The sequence below is a fragment of the Amblyomma maculatum genome, chromosome 5, assembly GCF_055883805.1.
Source record: "Amblyomma maculatum isolate TAMU_Amacu chromosome 5, ASM5588380v1, whole genome shotgun sequence".
Taxonomy (NCBI): Eukaryota; Metazoa; Arthropoda; class Arachnida; order Ixodida; family Ixodidae; genus Amblyomma; species Amblyomma maculatum.
In genome coordinates this window covers 136241983-136266040 of record NC_139348.1, presented here as the reverse complement: position 1 = coordinate 136266040, position 24058 = coordinate 136241983, and the positions used below count along the sequence as shown (strand labels likewise).

The following is a 24058-nucleotide window of genomic DNA, read 5'->3' as shown; positions in this document are numbered from 1 at the left end:
CGCTAGGAAAGCGCATCGCATTAATGCGCCAAGCAGGGCTGGGTTTAGAGGGGCAAGTCGACTTACCCCTCTCAATCTCAATAGGCGACACCGCGTTCCGCCACCACCACGCTAGAGATGATGCGCTACATGTAAACGCTGTCGCATCGCATTGCCGTGAGGCGCTACTAAATGCGATGCGATACGATGCGCTACTGTCGCCTTCACGTAAACACGGCTTATGCGGCACTCGGATAGCCTCCCTTTCGAAGGCTTCCTCTCTCTACATGACTACCAATATGCGGCCGTCTCTTGCTGCTCTTTCGCACCGACGAGCGCGGCACGCCGATCGATTGATCCGTGTATACCTACTAGTATGCTCACTGAGTGGTCCTTTTGACGGTCAGTCAATCATTCAGGCAGCCACAGCTGCTTGTTCTCGTCCATCCGTCGATTGACTGAGCAGTCCGTGCCTTTGTTTGACGCTTGAGTCATAACGATCTTTATCGACCTGCCCATGCAGATGCAACTGATCGACCCGATTAGCCACGACGATGTGACAATCGGTCAACTCCAATGGATAGGGGGGGGGGGGGGGGGTGTATCCCTTCTTTGTTGCACATAAAAAGGGCAAAGAAAGCGATGTGTGTCGGTAGCTTCAATGGCAAGGCGATGCATTGTACGTTGGATAGCGTTGCAAAAAAAAAAAAAAAAAAAGATGGGGGTGACTTTTATCATCCGACACATACCGATTTCTTTTTTATCCTTTATCTTTTTTTACCCAAGTTTACTAAACCTTAAAGCATCGCAAGTCCGCCATATTCAGGTTTACTGTTTGGCTTTCTTTTTTTCTTTTTCTTTTGCCGGTTAATTTATGGCTGGCGCACTGGTTGAACGAGCAGTACAGAGCGTCCCAGGCGTTGCTGATAGCCAGCCACTGGCCGCGCACGTACTTTGCTGAGGGGGAAGGTGCCCGTCTGCCGGGGAGGAGGTGGGCGCACTGTACGTCAGCGTTGCGTTAGCGACGCTAGCCTGTCGTGGTTAACCGTTACCGCTATCAAATGCTGCGGATAAGAGCGGTTTCTTTCTGCGTAATCAGCACGTGTGAGTGCGTGGAGCGCTTTCCTGGCAAGGCGGCTGGCGTACCGCAGCGAGCGAGGGATTCGTGCTTTTCAAGAGCTCGCCGTATTTGCGTTTACCGTAAGTCAGTAGGGTTCCTGGTTAAATTCCACTTGGTTCCAACTGGAACTAATCTGGGAACCATGCAGCTGAATCAACTGGGATTCAACTGGGAATTGTTCCGTAAACCACTTGGACCAGTTACTATTTTACCAATCTTCATAGCTCTGGGTGGGATGGAGTTGATGCTGGCGGGAGGGTGCGGTCCCGTTTGAACTATCTATTTTTATTTTATATATTTTTGTGGAATTCGTTAAGGATAGTTTTCATATGCGAAATTCCTCGATTGGAAAGCTCTCTTACTTTTTTCATCAATCTTGTGCAGCTTGCAAACAACTCTCTCTCTCTCTCTCTCTGATTCTTTTTGAGATCCTTTGCGGGGGAGTTGCTTGAAATTTAATTTAACGATCAGTCACTGTTATTCTGTCGCATCACATTTAGAAGGACTCAAAGTAAAAGTTTTCTATATTACACCACAATGTGCCCTTGGCCTCCGTAACTGTATCATATCGGCAGCGATTTCCAGAATGGATTCTACGTGCTTGCCAGACGTTTACAGTACGCTGAACTTCGGCATTCGGTTCCATAGTAAATCATTGGCTGGCACGCAAGGTGAAAACCGAACCTACAGCTTCAGTGCAAACCTCGTCACAAGCGACCGCTTTCGTTTAGCCCATATTTCTTCAGCACAATCGGGGGCACGCGTTGTGTCACGCTTCCGGAGGCGTCAAAAGCTGGGAGCGCGAGTTCCCTCGGAAGTTACTTCCGGTCGCCCCGCGACCGCCTAATCGCAATCTCCACTCCACGCGCAACAGCTGTTTCCTCAGCAGTAACCACGTGGCCTGCCGCAGCGCCGATCCTGTTGGCTGACCCGACCGGAAGTTACTTCCTCTCTCGGCACGCGTTGCGCCACTTTGTTTTGTTTTTGCTTTTACGTGTGCAACCGCGTTTTCCCATCTGCGCGGTTGTCGCCCTTCACCCCTGAATGCGGGAGCGTCCTTGTGGCGGGGCGGTTTGTCGCTCTTTTCGTCGGCGGCCGCTTATTGGCCCGTTGCCCCGCGCTATCCTTTGTGCGTCTGCCGGGGCGTGAATTGCGCGCGCGCGCCAGGATACGCTTGTTACGTGCACGTTGGAAGTTGACCTCCCCGGCAATCCTAATCCCCCTCTACCCTCGTCGGTGTTGCTTTGATAGTTGCGTGTTTTTTGACACGAAGAGATACGATCCGTGCCGCTCGCGCGCGCGTTAACATGGCTGGCAGCCGAGAACTGCACCATGGCGTGGATGGGGTACGCCTGCAGCCTTTCGAAAGTTAGATTTTCCCTGTAATGCCTTCTATCCCATTAGTTATCCCACTAAATTTGCCTAATAGCTAATCAACCCTACAAACTTGGGCGAAAATTTAGTAAAGCCCCCCCCCCCCCCCCCCCCCCCCCCTATGCTTTCGTAAGTATAGCTGGTTGTTGGCTCCCTCCTTCACATACCTGTAAGGCCAAAATATTGAGAAAATTCGAGGAAAGTATTTAATTGCTTTGATTTCATTACTAATGGCGTCTTATTGAAGAAGTGTATAGAACAAAGATACCCAGGTGGTCGAAATTACTCCGTAGCCCTTCACTACGGTTCCCTTTTCTCTTTCTACTTTCACTCCCACCTTCCTCCCTTCCCTTACGGCGCGGTTCAGGTGTCCACAGAGCAAGCGTGACAGATACTGCGCCTTTCCCTTCCTGTGAACCAATTATTATTATCATTAACTGGGAGGCTTATGAAGAAAAAGGCCATTACAGCACAGTTAAAGCCGAGTTGGACAATTTCTGAACCTTTGAGGACGACACAACTACGAGAAAATACGCAGGCGCTTACAGTAAGCCAAGATTATATAATTCATAACTGCCCCATTTCCTGCCAATGCGACGTCATGACCGCGGATATTTTCGGTTGTTTTGCCGTTAGGCGTAACTTTTACATTATTTAAACCTTGAACTGATCTTCTAGGTCTCTGGCCGCCGACAGTTTTACTCGGATTCGAAAAGGAAAAAAAAAAAAAAAAAGAACATGTTGGAAGAGATCGGTTCTTCAAATGTGTTAATTAACAATTCAGCTTGATCTGCGAGCGGAAATAAATACTGCACACATTTTTCCACTCTCTATCACAGGCAAAGCATACGTGCCGTGCTGTTTCCGACGGATGTTGAGCAGCCAGCGACGTGTCCTCCACGCTGCCAACTTGTACTGATTTATAGAAAGGAGGGCGGGGGTGACTGCCCCCATCCGCCACGCGAGCTTTTTCGATGAAAAAGCACATTGCCCGCATTCTTTCTTTCTTTTTTTTTTCTCCGTGACAGATGGTCAAGGAATGCATTGTGCGCCTAGAATAGTCGTCTGCACATGTGCGGATGGCAGACTTCGTGAAACGATCTCACGTCCCTTCTACAAGCAGCAGTGCTGCAGTGCTGGGGTTTTGGTTGACCTCACCTATGCAGGCTCGCTGGGATGAATGGCATTCTTGTTGCAATGTTGATTAAAAAAAAAAAAAAAAACTGCAAACTCATCTGCATTTGCAGATGAGTTTTTTCCTGTCCGGAAACGCGTTTCCTTTGCGTCTCGTAACAAATATTTCTAACATACCAGTCGGCTGCCTCGAGACAACTGCACACTAATGCGTACTTCAGATTGAGTCTACTCAGCAAAATCTATCCGACAATATATTAGAATGCATACCCACTATGTGGGCAACACCCTACGCCTTACCATGTTACATGAGCGTTAAAAAACAAACAAAAAAAAACAGAAAAAAAAAAGCAAACAGAGGTAACACTACAGCAGCAACGAAGCAGTGGGAGGCTGAGTTGCCCTGCGACCAGCACAGTTTGCAAGACGGGAAAGCCTTGCTCAATCTGACACTGCGGGCGCAATCACACCGCCCGCGCGAAACAGTTACGTCGTGCAGATGGCAGCAGAAACACTTCGTGGAATAATTTCATTACAGGAACACTTTTGCTTGTCAGCGAGGAATTTGAGGTCCTCTGCTTTCCGACCAGTTCAGGGTCATGTAAACCGGCGCTTGGGCGAAAATCGAACCGGGCTTTGGTTGCGCAGACGAACCAGACACGACGTGGTTGGGACCCGTGGGATCGGCGTGCTCTGCAGTAACCGTAGAGGCCCGCCACGACAGCAGCCAACTGCTCTATTTGACGGACCTTTTTGTCCGTCTCTGTTTGGTTTATTTAGGAAGAGCTAGAGATAAGTCGGCTCTGGTCGTGTCAGCTTGCATTGACGCAACGAGGCGGTCCCGCGTAGCGCTAAACGATCCCCCGGCCGGCTTGCCCTGCCGCCGCCTCGTGCAAGCTAGCTGCGCGCCGCTCTGGTTTCCGCGCTCGCTCTCCGGCATCTCGACGCGCCAGCACGTGCCTTCGTCCGTGGATGCGCAGAGCGTCCCTTCTGCCCGACCGACGGTGTTGAGTTTCCGTTCTGCAGGATCAACAAGCTGAGGAATTCTCCGGCCGATGTGAAGGGGGGTGGACTTTGTGCGCGAGTCTCGGTCGGCTCTACGCGTGCTGGAAGGGGGCTGAAACGAAGAAGACGCGCCTTGAAAAAGAAGTCCGTGCCTGGGCATATCGCCCGACACGATTTGGTTTTCTGCCCTCGTCAAGGACGTTGTTTCAAGGATGCCCCCCTTTTTCTTCTCCTTTCCCGTTTAGTCTCTCGCCGGCCGCGTTCCCTGAAAAGCAGCAGCCGAGCGAGTGAGGAACGCGTTTTCTCGCTTTTCTTTCTTTCTTTTTTCTTTTTTTTTTTCACTCGTGCTTTGCATCGCTAGCTGTCAAGCTGTGCACTTGCTGTAACAGTACTCCGTGCCTGCGGTGTCAGGAGTTTTCGCTGCAGAAATATAATCCGAGTATGTCTGCTGGTTGTTGCAACATCACGACGAGGCAATCACGAAACCGCAAGAGCACGCTATCCCAGAGCTGTCTACCGCGGCGATTTATGAACAATCCTTGGAAACGGGACGCTATATAATGGAGCTTCTTTTTTTTTTTTTTTTTTTTTTTCTGGGAGTTATTGGGGGGGGGGGGGGGTAAATGCGATTTTTTAACAAGAAATTCCACGCTTGGGTGGAGGAGCGGGACTGTGGAAGTTTTGCCTGGGACATATCGAACGAGGTACTGCGTCGTACTGTGTAGAGGGTGTGAAAGCAACCTGCTATTGTATGCGCCTTTTACGCTTAATATGGCTTGTTTGTAGCTCGGTGCCACACACTGCACGTTTGGGCAATGAGCACAGTCTCCTTTGTGCAGACAACACAAATGCCAGAAAAGGGCTTATTCCATGGTTTCTTCTTCTTTTCTTTTTCTTTTTCTTTTCTTTTTTTTTTCTTTTTTTTTTTGTGCGCTCCAGGGCTTCTTCTAGCCCACGCTGGGTCCATTAACCGCTGTAAATAGAAACACCTAGTACTGTGGTTGCACAAATGCTGCCGAGTTGTTGTTGCGTTCTTTGTTGATTTATTCATTAGGATACCTACAGCACCCTTCATTACTGGCGTTATTGTAGGGGGACCGAAATAAGAAAGTGGCTATCACATGATGATATCTAAGGATCCCTTTCGCATCCACAACGAAAAGAATAAAAAAAAAATATGATTTTCGGCCGACAGCGTCTGCGCCATGCACACGATAACAAGGTAAGAAAAAGTGTAACAAAATTTAGGGCAAAGCGGGTTATAGCTTTATGTGAAAACAAAATTTCTGAGATATCACAAGCATGCATTACACGCTCAAGTGGAGAGTTGTTTTTGCGTTCTTTGTTGATTTATTCATTAGGATACCTACAGCACCCTTCATTACTGGCGTTATTGTAGGGGGGACCGAAATAAGAAAGTGGCTATCACATGATGATATCTAAGGATCCCTTTCGCATCCACAACGAGAAGAATAAAAAAAAAAGTATGATTTTCGGCCGACAGCGCGTCTGCGCCATGCACACGATAACAAGGTAAGAAAAAGTGTAACAAAATTTAGGGCAAAGCGGGTTATAGCTTTATGTGAAAACAAAATTTCTGAGATATCACAAGCATGCATTACACGCTCAAGTGGAGAGTTGTTTTTGCGTTCTTTGTTGATTTATTCATTAGGATACCTACAGCACCCTTCATTACTGGCGTTATTGTAGGGGGACCGAAATAAGAAAGTGGCTATCACATGATGATATCTAAGAATCCCTTTCGCATCCACAACGAGAAGAATAAAAAAAAAAGTATGATTTTCGGCCGACAGCGTCTGCGCCATGCACACGATAACAAGGTAAGAAAAAGTGTAACAAAATTTAGGGCAAAGCGGGTTATAGCTTTATGTGAAAACAAAATTTCTGAGATATCACAAGCATGCATTACACGCTCAAGTGGAGATGCAAGGAAATGCGACAGCTCAGAGTATTGAGGTTATGGACTTTGGCGCGAATACTCGACGACTTGCTGGACGGATGTTTCGGAATCCGAAAGCAGACGACAGCGAGGATATGGTCGAAGTCTTAAAAGCGTGTGCCGTAATCAGAGACGAGGAAAGAGCTTCCTCAGCTCGAGCGTGCTTCTCCCTCTCTTCACTAAGAAGAAATAGTAGCAGAGAAGAGAAAAAAAAAATATTGGCGGTCTGTTTGGTGAGGAGGAAGTGGGAGGCATGCGCCTATTCTACTCCGATTGTCTAGCAATGAGGAGCACATTAAAGTTTTTCGTCATCAAACTTCCTTGTTACATATTCGCGACTTTCGTTGCATTAAACCTTTTTGTTATATCAGAGTATTCCATCCCTTGTCATAATCAGAGTATTCCGTCCCTCACACCCTACAAAAGAAAAAGGGAAGGAAGATTTCTTGCTGCTTGTGAACCCAGGCAGGTGGTTCATCCGTGTAGCAGTCATGGTATTTTGCCAAGTGGAAGAGACTTTCAGGCTCACGGTGGGCAGTTTACCCCTTCGTGGCACTTTTATACTTTCTCTCTCTCTCTCTCTCTCTCTCTCTCTCTCTCTCTCTTTCTCACACACACACACACACACACACACACACACACACACACACACACACACACACACACACACACACACACACACACACACACACACACACACACACACACACACACACACACACACACACACACACACACACACACACACACACACACACACACACACACACGAACCTCTGGAGTTTGCCACGTTAGATAGTTTGCGAAGCGCAAGCTTTGAACTGTTAAAAAATATGTCACCCACGTATTGTGCTCGAGAAATTACAGTATTCTCTGTTTTAAACGTTTCCACATGACCAGGCAGAGCGTATATAGTTGCTGCTGCGTGTACGTGCCTTGTTCGTGTGGCTGGTATTCGTGGACGACAATCGTCTAATGGGATACGGCGAGAAAATGACCGGCATCGTTCGGCGTCGAGCTATGAAAGAAAGCAACGGGATAGATTACAAACGGTACTCGATGCAAGAGGTAAACGAATTTGGGAAAAGGGGACGGTAAGGGAGTCGGCGAACAAATGAACGCACGCCACCGCGGGAGAGTGGGGCTCTCGACCGAGATGCAGCGGCGACCTCCCGCAAATGTATAACCTCCTCCTCCTCCTCCTTATCCTCCCACAGATGTATGGCGTGCCGGTAATGCCCGCACGTTCATCAGCTGAGCGAGTGCGGAGGGAAAGGGTGCATCCCAAGATTTTATTTTGCTCGGTTGTCGCCCTGGTTCAGGGGTATTCGTACGACGGAGCGTTAAGGTATAACGGGAAAGGAAGGGACAGGGCGAGGGAAAGGGGCTCGTATAAATCGATGAGCCCGAGTGTCCCTGCAGCGGATGTCGCTGCTTTCGCCATTAGGAGCGTGTGCGCGTGCAAACGTGCGCCGTATGTCGTGGCACCTGCTCGGCCTCTCGCACCGGGGCAACCGGGCAGCGCGACTGTGGCGCACTCAGATGCGGCTCAGCTGGTGTGTATAAACCATACATGGCAAAATTACTTTTGAAAAGGAATTACATTACATTGCTAATTACTTTGCTGAAGATCGCAGAAAAGTAATTAAATTGCATTACTCATTACTGCTCCCCCAAAAATAATTAAATTACATTACAATTACTTCTACTGAGTAATTCAATTACTTTCTAGTTTTCATAAATGAAAAAACTAAGTAAAGCTATTAAACAAAACAACTTGTTCTCCAGAGTATTCTAGTTCAGCTCAATTCTGTCTCCTTTTGCCAATCCGTAACGCTGGCTTCGGATTGCAGCACGTCGTTCCTGCTTTCGCGCGTACTCTACTTTGTTGTCTATTGAAGGAGTGATGGCGCACTTTAGTCAAAGTAATTTCGAGGGGAATTAATTACTTTGCTACGAAATTACTACCAAAAAGTAATTCACTACATTAATAAATTACCCAACTGAAAAAGTAATTCATTACTTCACAAATTACAGAGAAAAGTAATTAAATTACTGCCATGTCTGGTATAAACCGACTACAGAGGGACATAGAATGACCTAAAATGATTCGTTATAGCGATGGTGAGGCTACACAGTAGGGATCCGGTATATATAGTTATCGGGCTCTGCACTTATTTGCGAGGATAGAAGCAGGTTCATCTCGCTTTGCGTTGGCTGGATGACGTATTAGCGTATGTCGGGTTCTGTGCACTAAGGGCCAACCTGGCGGAACCAGAATTTGTCGGAGGACTTAAATCGTTTCCGTGTTTGCTTTCGCTCTCTTGAAACTTTATATTTGTCCGTGTGAAAACGATTCGCTAGCTGTACCGCGCGCCGTATGGTAGCACTCAAAACGACCAAATAAAGTGATCGTACTACTATTATCAGGATTGTTTTTTTTTATTATTATTTTATTTTTATTTTTATTTTTTTTTAGGAAGAAGGAGCTCCAGGCGGCATTAAGGGCTTGTTTCTCAGTGCAGAATTGGGCCAGAATGTTTTAGATCAACGGCTGTTTTATGTGGTGACCTCGCGAATAAGTTGTAATCATGATCAGAGACAGTCGAGAACTCGTGCAAGGCATTTAGAATGCAAGGCTTTCTCTGTTGCTTGGATGAAAAAAAAAAAAAAGAATCTCCCACGGAGGACTCACAAGTGGTATGATTACGGACAGTTCATTCAAAGGAAGGAAGAAAGAAACACGCAGATCGTCGTTAGTCGAATTTCGCCTTTTCGCCCTCTGTTTGCACTCAGCGATGTATAATTATAGCATCTGTTCTCCGAATCCTGGTCGGCGAACTCTCCATACCCAACGTCAGGAAACAATGCAGGGCTGCGCAGCGACATGCAAAAAATTCCACATGCAAATACAGGGAACGGAGCTCGTCGCGAATCTTAGGTGTGAAGCGTACACCACAGCAAAACTGCAAGATCACCATTAAAGAACTTTAGCTCAAGGGCGATGTCTCATAGCAATTACGGCCGTATGTATATACGTACTCAGAACAGACATGGCAGTAATTGAATTACAGTAATGAAATTGCTGTAATTTAATTATTTTTCTCGGTAATTTGTAATGTAATGAATTACTTTTTCAGTTTGGGAATTTAGTAATGTAGTGAATTACTCTTTGGTAGTAATTTCGCAGCAAAGTAATTAATTCCTCTCGAAATTACTTTGACTAAAATGCGCCATCACTCCTTCAATAGACAACAAAGTAGAGTACGCGAAAGCAGGAACGACGTGCTGCAATCCGAAGCCAGCGTAACGGATTGGCAATTGAGCAGAACTAGAATACTCTGGAGAACAAGTTGTTTTGTTTAATAGCTTTACTTAGTTTTTACATTTATGGAAACTAGAAAGTAATTTCAAAGTAATTGAATTACTCAATAGAAGTAATTGTAATGTAATTTTATTACTTTTGGGGGAGCAGTAATGAGTAATGTAATTTAATTACTTTTCTGCGATTTTCAGCAAAGTAATTAATAATGTAATTTAATTCGTTTTCAAAAGTAATTTTGCCATGTATGAATCAGAATTTGTGTCCATGATGTCGCTGTCTCCGACGTTGTCAAAACCGGAACTATCGAGAAGCCCACGTGCTTCGCCGACGCGGGAACATCGCGGGAACTCCATCTTGGGCCACATTACCGCGGAACGAAAACTATTCCGTTCCTCGCGCGAGGCTACTTTCTTCTTGGTCGTAGTTTGAAACGCGTTCTCCCCGATAAGTGAGAGCTTTTTTATTTTTTATTATTTTTTTTTTTTTCGCAGGCTCAACTTTCCACGTTCGTCTTTCCATCTTACGACGGGTGCAGTTCTCGAAGTTTTATCGCCGCTATTTCTGCTAATGACTTCATTGTTTTAGCTCCCGTCATCGCTATACTTTTCAAGTCCATCTTCTTACCCGCCGTAAACTCCCAAAGGAGAGGCTTCATGCATGACGCAAAACCGTGCCCACTCTCTCCAATGGATACGAATTGGGCCGGAACGGCGTTGCGGGTAGGCCGTCCCCCATAGGCCACACATATCCACCATGGGCTGCATTCGAGATGTTGTGACCATGTCACTCCAATGAGCGCAGCAAGTTTATATAGGGCTGACTACGGAATGTGGGGTCAGCGTCTGGACCAGCCTGAGGCTCAAGCGAGGCCGGCCTGCGTGAGACTTCTTTGTGAAGTTGCACGTGTAGGCGCGGCAATGATTTACTGTCGGCTGTGCATGGTGCGTTTCCCCGTGTTTCTTCGCCCACTCCCGTAATTTCTGGCTACGTGGCGTGGCTTTGAACTATAAATCGGAATTCGACTACGGGGCCAGTTTATGCTTAATAGTTTGTAACCTGCTCCTTGCGTGCTGTGTAGTACATTTGTCTTCTGATGAATCGGTACTGTAGCAGCATCATTCAGACTGCAGATTAAGAAAAAAGGCTACCGACTGACTGAGGACGTGCTCGGCCGAGTGAAATGTGAGACACTAGACTGTAGTGGTGAAACAGCTGTTTATCGGTCGTGACCCGTCCATGCTGTTCGCTGTCGTAAACGAAAAAGCAGGCAGGCTTTTATTTTTTTTTTATTTTTTTTTTTTTCAGTGATCAGCGAAGGACTGCCCGTTCGTGCCGCGAAGTCGACTGATCACGCGAGTCTTGTTTCCGGTTTTGTATTGCACCGTTCGCTTTGCAGTCATGGAGCCCTCGAGCTCGGTCCTGCACGTATAGATCCGGATGGCTTTGGGGGAAGCCCCTAGCCTAAACGAAACGAATATTCTTGCGAGTGCGTTTCTATCCCGTGGCGTAGCGAACTATTAATAGGTAAGATAAGAATAGATAAAATGACCGCTTCACTACAGCACTATGTTATCGCCTCAGCATATCATCCCACTTGTTGTTATTCTTGTTGCCCTCATAAAAATAGCGCATATTCACAAGGGTGATTTATACAGATTCGTGGATTGCATGTGGCAGAAATTAGATATCAGAAATTTAAGCAACCCAGTTTCAGTGTCAGAGACGGTTGAGGTGGTACGGGGCCTGATGAGCTTCAATTCGTGAGATGTAAAAAGGGATCAAGTAGAAATGCATAAATAGGAATAGCAAAAAGGGAACTGCCATATTCTGCCGCTATCGCATTAATTGCCCTCTTAAGGTGCCTTTAGGTCCCAAAATTCTATAGTGAGCTGCCAATAAGGATGTCGCCGATCTTTGCCTGTAGCCTGACCTTGAAACCCTATCCTCGAACCGAAAACGAAGCGAGGGGAAAGGCGACACGGTAGACCACTGACTTCGCATTTCTTAAAGTATAAATGCGTGTAATCCTTTAACAGCACATAGACAAGGTCATGTTTTTCACAGCGTTAATTCCGCTGTGCCGACTAATTAGGAATTTTTTCGTGCCTGAGTTGTACTATACGTACTGTCATCTGCTGAGCGCTGAGCGGTGTGATGCGGAAGAAAATGTAACCATGGCCTGCTCACTCTATTGGTGATGTATTGTCAGCCAAGTAGTGCACCTACGCGCCTTCGGTCTGGAGCCATCTTTACAACCGAGTACATACTCAAAACTCACTTTCTTTGTGCGCCAGGGCGATGTTCGAGCACCCTAGACAGACTCGCTGGCGACTGTATGCATGCATCATGCAACGGGATACGTAGTATTGGGGAACTCCGTATTGCCTGTATGACCACTCAGTTCGCCGAAATATCCTAAATCACGCCAAACTAACGTAAGGCAAGTTATCTACGCACGGTGCTTTTAGCGAAGGCGAATCATGTCGTCGGCGGCGGCCGCAGTCCCTGCCGTGATGGACGTTTTAATGTAATGCCGAGGTCAGACGAGTCGAGTGCAGCCAGCTGTTGCCTGTTGCGTGGTCGTGCGTCACGCCATATCCCGTGGTTACCGTTTGTAATGCACCCGGATGCTCCAACACTCTCGGTGAACGTTCTTGCACGTTACAGCTTAGCCGTCCCAGTAAAATTTCACCGGGCCATTCCACGCCGCTGCTCAGTCAGACTTGCGTCAGCAATTCGCTGTCGTCACTGAAACTATCTCAATCACGGGGGTAAAAGTCCGAGCATGTTCCTTATTTTTTTCCCCCTCTCCATTTGGCCTATATATATATGATGACGCTGCTACAGGGATCGAACCCGCTACCCCGGGCTAAGCAAAATGGCGCCGTACAACACATTAGCCACCGTGATCGGAATTGCGTCATGATGCGAGTTCGAGCGCCTAGTCAAGCGCCTCCTCCCCGGCTCTGCCGTGTCGTTTTCCCAGCTGTGCTCGGAGAACGCGTGGATAATCATTGCGGTGCTGTATACTACCAGAGTCCTGATACTACTAAGGTTCTGCGTCCGGGCGATTACCGCATTCGCCCAAGGAAGAGCTCGCATGCAGATCTTCTATCCCCCCTTACATCATGACTACGGAGCTTCCCGTCGGGGCCTCGAGACGGGGCGGAACTCTAGGTGGCCAGTGCCACGATTTTAAAAACTCGGCGCCATGGTGTGTAGAGCACGAGCTTGTTGCCGCTAAAGCGAGCGGGCGGAGTGGCGCGCGCGCGGTTGCAAATAAATGGCCACATTACGGCAACCACGAAGAAGATGGAGATGCGCTTGTGCGGGGACGCGTAGCGGTGCAACGCACCGCGTCGAATCTGGGCCACGCGCAGCCGTCCGTGCGAGCGGGGGGGACCCTTAACACCTCTCGCCGCGACAAGCTCGGGGCGGTGCCGGCCGGGAAGGAACATTCACCTTCGCCGTTACTATACGTGCACTTGCGTGTGCGCGTTTCTGACAAACTGCCGTTTTTTCTTTTTCGCTCCTTTGTTTCCATTCTGAACCCCCGCCCACTCCGTTGCTTTCTTCTTTCTGTTTTGTCATCTCTCCCCTCTGGAAGACGCGAACTTTGATCTCGCGAGCCCATCTCGCGTCTGTGGGCGTTTCTCTGTTCCCGCGCTTCTCTATTTTCCTTTTTTTTTTTTCCTCCTTTTTCTCGCCCGACTTTTACGTGGCTGCGGCAGATTGACTGGCGGGGGGCCCCCGCTGCTTGGTTCCTGGGACGGCGAGGCGTTAAAGGTCAACTCCGGTGGTTTTTCCATAATTTTGTGTTTTTGGTTGAATTACATTCCTCGGCCCGTCCTGACTGCTACACAAAAAATCGTTTTTCGAAATTCCAATTAGAAGTATTTTTAAAAAGGAAAAACAGCAAATCGAAACCGAAGCTGTTTTCACGGCCAGAAACGACGTCCCATTTGACAAAATGGTGACGTCACACTCAGTATTAGAAAAACGCTCGTACGTGCGTTAGATGGTGAAAATAACGTATAGAAATCATGAAGCATTGCATAAAATGTCTGAGGTAGTTCAATATAAACCTCATAATCTCATAATCATGCTGGAAGTGGACAGTAACGCCGGTATACTGTTTGTGACGTCAGAAACTCAGTGTTGCCAGCAGAAATCGTCTCAACTTAAGCCATGAAAACAGCATATTTTAAAGTCGTGTTGCGCGCGAACGAATTATCGTACGGCGCCCAAATTTTGTAGAATGCGTCAGGACGGAGAGGAGAATCTACAGTAAAATTTTTATTAGAATATTCGAATGTCAATAAACCTCCGGAGTTGCCCTTTAATGCTCGCTCCATCGCGAACCAGCTCCCAGTTTTGGGCCTCTCCTCTCCTCTTAATTCTTCCCTTACGCTTTCGGCAGTCCACCGTCCGGCGAGTTCTGTACGCCCTCGAGCTTAGCGGCGGCAAGGTATATCGAGCGTGTAAGTGCTTTCGCGGCGATATCGATTCGAGACGGAGAACTAAATAGCGGGGTGGCTATCGTCTTTGTACTGGCCAGTTATGTTACGGTCTCCCCTCACCGCCAGACCGTTTTAGTTTCTGCTGGCCGGCGCGTCGTTGCTTGTTTCGTATTTCGTCTCCGACACGTGTAAGTGCAGCGCTCCGTGATAGGGGTCGCATGAGCGGAGAAGGCGCGTTTTAAAGAGAGCTGATGTTTAACAGAGCGAGCCGCCAAGAGAAAGCGATGGGCCGCTCAAATTGGCGGCTATTGTTGGACCGCTAGTGCCTCCCGCGGCAGTGCTCGTAACAGACCTCCCCTTCTCCGAGAGTACGATCGTGTTCCTCTGTTGATTTTCCTTTGCGACACGAATCACTTGGTTGATTTCCATTTGTGGCACTGCGATAAAATAGACGCTCTATTAAATCTACGCCGTGTCTGATATTCCTTTTCTTGGCCGCCGGTCTATATATCTTCTTCCTGTTTTCGGCTATGGAAGCTCTGATAGATTTACTGTACGGAGTTTGTCTTGTGCGGCTCGGCTCGCTTTCCCCGCTTCATCGTCGCTTTTAGCGGGCGATAATGTCGCATTTCCTGCGCGTCAACTTGTTTTGGTTGACAGACTGTGAAATGCATGAACGAACAGACGCCACGGATACGGCAGCGGTTATCATCGCAGGATGTGGTCCGTGATTGACACGAGACCCTCTTAGCGAGTTCCGCCGTGGGTCGTATTTATTTGATGGCTGGCTCGGTCTTTCGTGCCAGCGGCAACGTATGTGTCGTCCAGAGCTTGTTTTGTTCAAGTTCTCTGGCAGTTATCTTTTCGATAAGTGAAGCTCCCTGGTCTGTTGACGAAGGTTGATATCTTCCACACGCTTATCGTTGCAAAGACAAAGGTCTGCTGGGGGAGAAATTTCTCATTCAATGCCTGCATGTTTTTCTTTCCCCAGAAACGACAATAAAACATGCTGTATAATTATTATCTCATATTGTACAACTTTTCAAGGGTTGATGCGTCAGCATCACCCATGTGCTTTGCACTGACAGTAAACACGGGCATTTCGAACATTGCAATCTGTGTAGGCAATTAATAAACCGTTAACAGTTCGGGCTGCGCTTGATTTCCCGTTAATACAGAATTTTTTGCGACTACTACTACTACTACTACTACTACTACTACTACTACTACTACTACTACTACTACTACTACTACTATGATACTACTATTGCCCGCACGTCGCACTCAGCCCCAGAGTGCGTATTTGAGTGATGCCCAAAGTTTTCGCCGCTAATTCTGCTTACTGTTCTCCCATTTCTTTGTCGTTCCCGCTGGAACAGGTAATAACAGTCCCCCAGTTCGTTTAAAGTCTGTCGGCTCTTGTTGATGCCTATTTGTTTGTGTGCACTTTTACCGTGCGGAGGAGTGCCTTCGGGCAAGGCTTTCCATCTCTCTCTCTCTTTTTTTTTTTTTGTCTTCCTCTATTTTCTGCTGCCCTTTCCGCGCGATTTACAACGGGACGCCTCAGCTTCACGACCTCATAAAACATCCCCCAGGCCAAACTGAAATCGAAACCTGGAGTGTTCTTTTTTGTTTGTTTGTCTTCTGCCTCAACACTGCAGCCAGAGAAAGAGACCTGACGCGTTTTGAGTGAGTGGGTTGCTTTTTCTCGGCCCGACGATAAATGGCGGCCGTTTGGACGGCCGCGCTCTTCGTCTGCTCTTCTGCCGCAGCTGCTTCTGCAGCCCCCATGCCCTGCCGCTGTCCGAGAGAATGAGCAGACGACGCCCCTCGGCGGCAGTAAAGCCGGGTCTGTGCACTAAAGCATAGAATAAGGAATAAGTCAGCAGCTACGCGGCGAAGCCTGAGCGTGCGCGGTTGGCCGCGAGAAACAAAACTAGTTTCAGTAGAGCGCAAACACGACAGCAGCGAAGCCTGCGAAAACGAGTTGGAGCTGCGAGCGCACCGTGAAGCGGACGGAAGACCTGTGACGTGCTTCTCTTTGCCGGCATATGCAAAATATGAAATAAGGAAGAAACAACGGCAAGAGTAATACTCTGTGGTGCTCGGTGGCTGTCGTCCAGTGTTCACCGTCTGCCGTTTGTACATATACCTTGGTTTGTTTCGAACGCGAGGGGCGGACAATACAAATAGGAAAAGGACGCTCGTCGTATGAGCCACCTCGCGGGGCTCTCTCGAAATGAAATTGAGTCACGTGACAGCAACCAGGTGGCGCCACGGCACTCGCTTCCTGACTGACCCATTGGCCACCAGGTGCTGCGCGGGATCCCGCGTGTGCGCTCGCCCAGTTCAGCCGTTCAGCGCGGACGTTGCTTTTTTGTGTGCGTTTGCTGTTTCCTTTCGCTCGCCGCGTTCCCTCCTCACGCTCCCGCTGCTTGCCGTGCTGTGCACCCGGCTGCTGCCGCCTTGCGAGGAGTTCGACGACGACGAGTTCGCGGCGGCGCATAGTCCTCGGCTTGCTTGCCGGTGGTGGTAGAAGCAGCAGTCGAAGCGCGGAGTCTCTTCTTTTATTCTTTTGCTCCGCCGCTTCGCATTCCGCTTCTCAAAGCGGCGGCCCCATCGACGATTGGCCGCAGGAGCGGCGCTAGCCGGCGTGGTGGTGTTTTGTGTGACTCGGGTTCGTCGTCAACGCTGCCGTCGGTGTGATTGGTGCGTGTGTCTGTGTGCGGTTGTGATCGCGCAGAGCGCCGCGGCGTCGTCCATGCGTCGTCGTCGGTGTTGCCGCAGCAGCTTGGAGTCGGCCCCCCGAGCCCGTCGCCCTTGCCGATCGGCTGCCGTCGTGCGGGGCAACGCCGCCGCTTCGCTGCCCGGTGCGATGCTCCGACGCCGAATCGGATTACTTTCGTCGTGAACACTTCGCCGCCGTCGAGGCTGTGCAGCCTCGGGATATTTAGATGCCACGCAAACTGCTGGGTGAGTAGCTCCTTGCTAACAAGCTCGCAACTTCGTAAGCACGCGCTTCGAAGTGGTCGCGCGGCGCCTTTTCGCCCCCCCTCCGTCGCCGAGGCGGTGTGGTGGTGGTGGCGTCCTTGCCCGATTGCCTCGTGAGGTTATCCAAGGCCGTTCGATGCCTGCTGGGGAGTGCCGGACCCCGTCGGCGGGCGCCTGCTCATAAAAATGCCGACGCTCTCTCGCTTCGGACTTCGCGGCGCGCGCGTTGCCGGCCCGCGCGTTGCCTGACATAGTACCCACGTTTGGGGTACGTTGTGTCTTGTTTGCAGTGCTTTCGTTTGGGACTCCTACAAAATGCCTCTGCCGTGACTATCGTGGGAACACTGGAAAGAAGCAGACGGTCGGTTTCGTCGTCTGCTTGCGTTTCCTTTGCCAGCAGTAGATGTTTTCTGTGCTTTGCTACTACTTAGCTACTTTCATATTCCCTCTTTTTTACTGCGGCTTCTTTGGCGGTGGCCTTTTTCGGTGGGATTCTGACTATAGTGCAAAAAAGAAGAAAGCTGTTGCACTTATTTCGGAGCCTGATTTGTCTGGTGATGGGTCAGGAAACCTAAATGGCTGTCTGCAACGCATCGCCCAGATTGCAACAAGTTGTGAAAGGAAATGGTCTGTCTTTGTTCGCGCTGTTTCGCCTTTTCATGAACGCCCAGGACATTCTCGACGCTAATAGTGCGTTAATGTTTTTCCTCCTCCTCCTCCTCCCTTTACATTCAACTTGATGCGAAGTTGGCAGAGTTTCGCCATGAAATATTTTTCAACCTGGTGTCCAAGTAATGGCAGCTTTAACGAAGACTTATCTGCTGAGCATTGTTTCAATTTAATGATACCGGTCTAGAGTCACGGGATGACTGACCGCAAGTCCTCCTAAGCTTTAATCCCCACCCTCTTAGTTTTTCAACTCGCGTATCGGTTCCTCTCTTAATCCCGGGCGCATTTTTCAGGGCTGTTCATCTCGGAAGTTTTTAAAAAAAAACGAGCAGATCTCACTCCTGAGCACAGGCTGCGATCGGAGAAAAGACGTGAGGAGGTGGCTTCTGAAAAAAAAAAAAAAAAAAAAAAAAATGTTTCCTCTTGCGTGCAGTTTACGGTCGAAAGTCGGAGGTTCTTGGAAGCGGAGAACTTTATTGTTTCTTTTTCAATTCGCAGTCGCTCAAACGCTGTATGAAAAGGCTTTCTGCTGAAGTCTGCGTGATCGCAGCCCGGTTGAACGCTTCTTGGAGGACGCGGCAGTTTTCTTTCAGTAACTTTTATTCAGCGTCATTTATTTTCCCATGGCTGCGCTGCTGCCAAACGCGGAGGTTTGCTCAGCTAGCCAGCTCAGTCGACCGAAAGCCCGTGTGGAGAAATCCGGTTCTCGTGTCGGCGGCTGACTGCGACGAAGGGGGTGAGGTCGCCAGGAGAGGAGAGGCGCCAGGTCTCCAAGGTGGCTTGGCCGCTCGGTGTGTTGACTCAACAAATTCCTTCCTTCCTCAATCCAGCGCTGGCCTCTGGGGTTCGTTGGATGGACTCTACGTGCTGGCATGTCGTTCCTGTTTGCATCTGGCGTCCCATGTTCTTCGGTGGTGAGACGTCGTTGTGCCAGCACTCCACGGAACAGCGAATCGGTTTCGCGTTCTTCGCGGTTGATTCAGGAGGCTTGCAGAGAATTGTACACTTCGTACTTCGGGCTACTGTTCGCTGGCGAAAATGCAATGCCGGCATCACGGGGCCTTTACCGAAGGTTCTGCGGGGCTAGCTTCACCTTTTCATGGGCGACAATTGGCTGCCAAATATAAATGGAAATACTGGCAGACGTTAGTGGACAGTTACATGGAGACGATTAGGGACTTCGTTGCAACCTTGTGAAATTTTGGCTGTTTTTGAAAAGAAAAATTCTCAAAGATGGCAGCAGTCTTCCAGAAATGGGTAGTCGGTGACTGGTAAGATTTCGCTGGCGATGTGGAAATATTTTCCCCCTTACATTTCTTCTGTGAATGAAAAGCAGACTATGGCAGTGACAAAACCTCTGGCATGCTTTTATCCACAGTTGTTGGTCTTTGTCTCGATCGGTCGTCTCAACATTGCAGTCATGGCAACCATGGAAGGAGTTTTCTGTCATCATCCCTTGTTAAGGCCTCCTGACCTTCTCAGTATTCAACGTAGTTTGAGTAATTTGCCCTGTGGTTCAGCTCTTTGACCGGCCTCCTTCGGCGATACCTTTCAACAGCCGTTGTGCGTACGATATCGCAGTCGATACTGGCATCCCCTCCCCTTACTTTGAGCTAGTCATAAATGCCGGAGAGGTAGTCATCGAAGATGCTGCGAACTGAGTCAGCGGCTGAGAGTGAGCTCAAAGGAAGTGGTGTGTGTGTCACCTGAGCAAGGCGAGGATGACGTTCTGCCGGCGACACCGTGTTTTGTTCTTGTAAACGGCAGGCCGAGCTGTGCAGCGCTGGTGAGACATCACATTGGTGCTCGATATCTCGAGGAAAGACGGGCACCGTACCAATATGGCAATTGTGTGAATACTAGAGCGAGGTTGCATACGAACGAAGAAAGCGACAAGTTACGCGCTGTTGCAATGCTTGAGGATCGGGGCTCCCATGTGTACCTTAATCTGTGCAGAGTTTGCGATTGGTATATTGCCCCCTAGTATTAGGCCGCACACTGCTTGCGACGTCCCGTATCGGTAAACAGGGAAGTGCAACTGTGAGCAGACTTGTCCGGGTCGCTCGAGCTTTTGGTCGGGTTCAGCGACATGACAGAAGCGTTTGTAACGTTAGTAGAGGCCCGTCACCCGCTCTGCGTGTAAATGGTTCACCAAGGGAACATCTTTGACCACTGAGTCCTGCATTTGGCGCGCATTCTGCCGCTTCAGGTAGTTCCCTTTTTCCTAACCAGAGCATAGATGGCAAATTGGCTACAGTCTAGTTTTTTTCGGCCATGTTTCTTTCACTAGTATGGAATTCCTTTTCACGAACATCATCTGCACGTGGGGCAGGGAATAATGCGCGGAATTTCGGAAATGAGTAATCCGTGTCGTGGTCGCAAGGACGATGGGTTCCAGTCGCGAACGCTAGAATACTTTGATCGTGCTTGAAATAATGAGCGCGCGTGGCGCCGGAATGCCAACTCCGTCTCTCGGCAGTTAATTTATCTCATCGCCACTGTACTCGTTGGGGTATGCAGTCGCCATCTGCGTAGCCATAATCAGTGGGTGACATCTCTTAAGTTCATGGCGTCTGCAGGAAGCGGAGCTCGACAAATTGAAGTTGACCTTTATTTACGGACAAACTGGTTCTCATCATAAATTGGGCCTAGTTGCACAGAAAAGGGATCTTTTGTGGGTTTTTGGAAGATCGAAAAATGAAATTTTGGTACAAATGTTTCACTTCTGGGCAGACATAACGCAGCCATAAAGGGTCACATAAACCATTTCTTTTTTTTTTCTTTTTTTTTTTTTTTTTTTTACTCGGAGCAAAAGTAAGATTGCGTTGTCGCGAAGCGCGCCTGAGCTTTCGACGTACAGCCCTGCTGCTGCGGTGGCTCAGTAGTTGGGGCGCTCGACTACTGTGCCTAAGGATGCGGGATCGAAGCCCGACCGCGGTGGCCACTTTTTCGATGGAGGCGAAAAGCAAGGCGCCCGTGTGCTGTGCGATGCGAGTGCGCGTTAATGAAGCCCGGTTGGTTGAAATTTCCGGAGCCCTCCACTTCAGAGTCCTTCGTAGCTTGAGTCGCTTTGGGACGTTAAACCTCACAAACCAAACCTTTTTATGGTGGCCAAGAGCACAAGTCGCTCATGTGCTGCTATCCGATGTCAATGCACTTTGAAGAACTCCCGGTTCATTGGGATTATCCGTGAACCGTAGCCCTCCACTACGGCGCCTCTGCCCTGTTTCTGTTCGAGCACAAGGCGCTCATGTGCTGCAATGTGAATGCACTTTGAAGAACTCTCGGTCGATTGTAATTATCTGCGAACCGGAGCCCTCCACTAGGGAGCATCTGCCCTGTTTCTGTTCGCGGGTGTTTCCCGCACGCGTGCATGAAATTGCTCGCGTGTAGTGCTGCAGCGCGTATCGGGATTAATTAAAGCGCGGGGCCACCGAGGGAGTCTACCAGATTCGTAATTGCGCGGTGCTTCTTCTCTTTGAGGCGTCAGAATCTCCCTAGTCTCGCCCTTGCCCCCCTGGCAACGTGCATACACCGACGCTTTGGTTCGGTGTTTATGACGTGTCCTTTGGGGCGTTTGTGTCAGAACGGTTGCGGCACTTCTACGCTGCGGGCTGTATTGGCCGCGAATTTCACGTGTTCACTAGCACAACCATGATATATGTTATAGGCGTAAGCGATACGGAAATGAGCATTTGTGTTTTTTTGTGCTATGTCAGTGCACGTTAAAGAACCCCAGGTGTTCGAAATTTCCGGAGTCCTCCACTACGGAGTCTCTCATAGCCTGAGTTGCTTTGGGACGTTAGACCCCACAAACCAAACCATTTGTGTTTTTTTTTTCTTTCCACAAGAATGAAGTTCGTTTGCATTCGTGACGTTGAAGTAAAGAAAGAAATTGCGTGTGAAAATGTCACCGTCAGTAACGCTGCTATTTAGAAAACTAAATCGCACGCTTCTCGTCAGTCATTTGTGGAGTAAGCATTGGCTCAGACCAGCATCCCTTCACGTTTAACCATCCTATACTAACAAATCATTAAAGGAGACAAACCTTTCATTGCATTGTAGTCGGTGCTTAGTCGGTCCGTATGACGTTGTGGAGCTTAGTACGCGCGTGGCCGATGCATAGCCTTTCTCATGTTGCGCGAAACGTAACCATTCTTGCGGACTCTCGAATTTGTTCTAAAAGCGCGACCTTCACAAGTTCGACGTCGCGGTCTTCATCGAGCCGTTGTTGTTGTTGTGGCTGTAGGAAGAAGGAAAAGAAAATGCACGGGCCCGCTACTGGCTCTGTAGCTGAGCCACCTCCACTGCCTCGTGCAGACAGAAGAGAAAACAGAGAAGAAAAGGAAGAGAAAGACGCGCGCCGCAACAGCAGCCGTCGTCCACCACCACCGAAGCGGTGGCGGGTGCAATGACGGCCTACAACAGCTAAAAATTCACTGGCAGGCTAGGCCCCGCCGCAAGCGGCGGTGACCTACCTGTCCCAGCCCCATCAGGGGAGTACCATTCAAGCTAGGCACGTACTCCTCAGCGAATCTTCAATCAGATCGGCGTGAAGAAAATGGCCGGCCCACTCCAACGGCACGCGCCCTTTCGACTTTTGACAGTCCGAAGTACATCGATTGCGTGTGATAGAAATAAGACTTATTGCCGCCTCAGTAGGCGAATGGAGTTTTTTGTTGCCAATCGCCTTCAGGCGTCGTGCTTTCTGGGGCGGAGGTGTTTTATTCGCGAGCGTCCCAGAAGCGACTGATATTGCATGACCACACGCGGCAGAAAGAAGCGCACAGTTTAATCGCAGCCCTGGAGAAGGTGTTAATAAGGAGCCGTCCAACTGCGCGAACCCAGTTAAACTAATGAAGCGTGTGCGGGGTGTAATTAGTTAATTAGACAGCGCGGCTGATATGGCGTTGCAAATGGACACTCGAACCCAGCTATCGGCGGCGGTGCAGCCGCGCTTTATGGAGCAGTCGCTTTTTGGCCGGGGGGGGGGGGGGGGGGGGGGGGGGGGGGCAGAAGGAAGGATGTGTCAGCTCGGTCACGTCTGGTGATCGCTTTATGCTCACTACGGTGGTGAACCATTTTGTTAATGCGAGGAAGGGATTAAAATTGGATTGCTCTAATCTTTCGTGCCGCGCTACGATCGCAGTTCAGTTAATAGAACCGTGTCTGGCGCTGCTTGCCTAATGCATGCCGACCGTCTCTGTGGCTGGTTTGGCGGTGATGGTAATTGCGTAACCAGTTTAGTGTGTCGGTCAGCTTTTTTTTTCTTTCTTGATTTCTTTCTCCTCGCAGACTAATTAAAATGCTATACGAGGCCCTTGCTGCCTGCGCGCCGCTCTTTAAACAAGGGGGCCGCCTTTGGTGCAGCTAATTAAAATATCGAGAGTTTTGGCGAGACTCGAAGCGTCGCTCTGAACTAACTTGCCCCGTCTAAACGAGAACGTAAGGTGCAAGGCGTGCCGCGCTGGCCAAGGACGCTGCTGTGATTCCCGAAATATTCTCTCGGGGCTGCCTTGCGCCGGCTCGGGAGACGAGATGCCCACGTCGTGATATTTTATGAATGTCCACAATCGAAAGCGTAGGTCGTGGTGCGTAACGGATTAAGGAGCTTATTCTATAAATTCCACAAGGAATGGTGGACAGGGAACTTGCTTTGGGCAACTTTGACGTCAGTAGTCCCGAACTTGGCACTCATAGAGTTTCTTACTCTTACCTAGAGGGAAGGCTGTGCTGCCGTCTATGGGAGTTTACATGGAGTTTCCAGACGGCCAGTTCAGCCACCATGGGCGCTCAAAGCATCATGGGCCGGAGAGCTGCCGAGTGCAGAACTACAACTTTTCGCCAACCCTAATGCAAAGATAAACGTTGTTCCACCATAAATAATGACCTATCATTCAATATTGTGACTATAAATTTTAAAAAGAGAGAGAAACAGAATGTCAGTGTGAGATTTATCCAATATAAGCAATGGCTCTTTCTCCTATTGGCTTAGTTTTGAGCAGCACAAATACCAATATTTCGCACTTAATAGGCAAACT

At 49.0% G+C, this 24058-nt stretch overlaps 1 protein-coding gene across 1 annotated transcript in view; it reads left to right on the top strand.

The window, feature by feature from the left end:
• The window catches only part of LOC146189672 (caskin-1-like), a 316774-nt gene that overhangs the window by 102733 nt on the left and 189983 nt on the right, over window positions 1-24058 (top strand). The gene's annotated exons all lie outside the window — the stretch shown is intronic.